Source organism: Populus euphratica, unplaced genomic scaffold (genome assembly GCF_000495115.2).
Source record: "Populus euphratica unplaced genomic scaffold, PopEup_1.0 scaffold2731.1, whole genome shotgun sequence".
Classification (NCBI taxonomy): domain Eukaryota; kingdom Viridiplantae; phylum Streptophyta; class Magnoliopsida; order Malpighiales; family Salicaceae; genus Populus; species Populus euphratica.
In genome coordinates, this window is record NW_011502559.1 from 16,692 (window position 1) to 18,981 (window position 2,290).

A 2,290-nucleotide genomic window follows, 5' to 3' on the forward strand; every position below is an offset into this window, starting at 1 on the left:
CTTTCTTTGGTTCTAAGCTTTTTCAATAAGTAATGGAAAAAAGAAATCATATATATATATATATATATATAAAGAAAAGGGAAATAAGAAAAGGAATAGGTAAAAGCATGCTGTAAAATTATTGATGAGTCGAAAATCAGGTACTTCTCCATTTTCATCAATTCTATGGAAAGGAATAACACCACTCCAAGATTGACATGTTCTTATGGCTATTACTTCAAGATAGAGTATGCACTAGAGATTTCCTTCTAAAGAGAATTTTAATTACACTAGAACAAGCATCATGTTCTTTCTGTGGCAATGACATTGAAACTGTATCTCATGTTTTTCTTCATTGCTATGAATCCTGAAAATTATAGCAACGCTTTATAAACTGGATTGGTACCAGTTGGTAATTGCCTAACACTGATGATAAAGTCATTCTACAGTGGGATGTTCTGGTTCAAGGCAGATATCAGTAGAGGGCAATCACTTTACTATCCTATGGCATATTGTGGGGAAGTCGGAATTCCAGAAACAAACACATTTTTGAAGATAAAGAACTAGACTGGAATTCCATCTTTGATCTCATTCTCCATAGGCTAGCACTTTGGCTAAGAATTGTGGACTCTAATATTCTTACCTGCAATGATCCCATGATCTGGTAAGAGGCCCCGAAGGCATTCTACACTCTGGTCTAATTAATGTTGGTTTATGTATAGTTTTTGCTCTTGTTTTCCTGCCTTTTATTTAGCTGTCTTTCTTTCTCCCTTGTTCAGAACTTTTTTTCTCTACCACCTAGATTGCCATTAACTTATTAGTAATATGATTCTCTTTTGCTAAAATCTTGGATACTATAAAAAAGAAAAGAGAAAAAAAAGAGGATGTAGGAGGGAAAACAATTAAAGTGAGAAAGACGATCATATCAGAATGGGCTAGAAAGCTTTGCAGAAACTTCCATCCATATGTCAAAACTTTGTTTCGCTCATTCATGGCCTGCCTTGACCAGGCTTTAGCTAACTAAGAATGAATATATATAAAACTATTAATTAATTGCCACAAGCTCAACTAAATTATAACTAGGTTGAAGTCTTGACCAAAGTCCTTGGAAGGTTATTACTAGACAATTTCTTTTTGTGAAAAAAAAAGGTCTCTGTTTGCTTTAGAAATTTATATTTACAAGTAGTTCTTTTTAAATTTTATTATAAAGGGAGGATTCAAAACCAAAATTTTTCACTGCACCATGCCTGTACTGGGAACCTGACAGTCCATACATGTTCAACATTATTCATGTGCAAGAGAACATTGAGTATCTTTCTATGATCTACAAGCTAAAAATATGTCCATGTTGCAATGTCAATTTGTCACTTACGCAACTACCATTCCACCCATAAAAACCCTACAATCTCTTTATAAATACCAGACTAGGGTTTTCTGTGTAACCTCCATTAACCACCATCGATCTGTCTTCTTGTATTTCTTGTTTTAGAGGGGAAAAAATGAGGACAGCCCATTACTCTCTTCTGCTTTGTTTTGCCTTCATTTTTGTTGTTCTATCAAAAGCTGATCATCCAAGCAATCGGGTTCAACCTCATGCTCTTGATCAGTCTTTCAGTCCCGGTTTAATCCAGCAGGCACGTACTCACTAATTCATTATTTTCCTGTATTGATTTATAATATCTTTATTAAATTTATTTCCATGTATCTTGTAAAGTAAAATTTCTTTTTTCCTTTTCCTAAAGACTGTAGGGAGCTGTGCTTACACTGTGATCATTTCGACAAGCTGTTTATCACCCAAATATACAACTGATCAGATCAGTGTTATTTTTGGTGATGCTTTTGGCAATCAGGTTTGGCTTTAAACTGATCTTTATTAAGTATTTTTTTTTATGTTTGTTTTCAAGAAAATGTTTTTAATGATAAGATTCATATGTTTTGTGTAATTGGAGAAAACTAATTATAAAAGAAAATTGTTTTCCTGTGAGGAGAAACTTCTCTTCGCCTCTTAAGGGAGGAAGATTAGAAAAAATTAAAAAATTAAAAAGCACATCTAAAGTTTTGTTTAGGTTTATTTCAGGTGCATATATATATATATATATATATATATTGTAACAATTCATGATGCATGGTAAGTAATTTATCATAATTCCGACAACCTAAGAACATATTTAATTACTTTTCAAATATCCAATCACAAAAAAATGTTTACAAGCTGATTAACAGTGATACAAGTAAACATAAAATATTATTATTGAGAAAATATTAGTAACCTGTTTTTTCAGAAAAAATATATTTTCATTTTCTCAAAAGA

At 32.1% G+C, this 2,290-nt stretch overlaps 1 long non-coding RNA gene across 1 annotated transcript; it reads left to right on the forward strand.

Annotated features, from left to right (window-relative positions):
* Nucleotides 1–1,431: 1,431 nt before the first annotated feature.
* Nucleotides 1,432–1,786, forward strand: LOC105119288 (uncharacterized). Its single transcript, XR_841107.1, has 2 exons — nucleotides 1,432–1,613; nucleotides 1,722–1,786. It is a non-coding gene; the product is annotated as an uncharacterized LOC105119288 (long non-coding RNA).
* The last annotated feature ends 504 nt before the right edge of the window (nucleotides 1,787–2,290 follow it).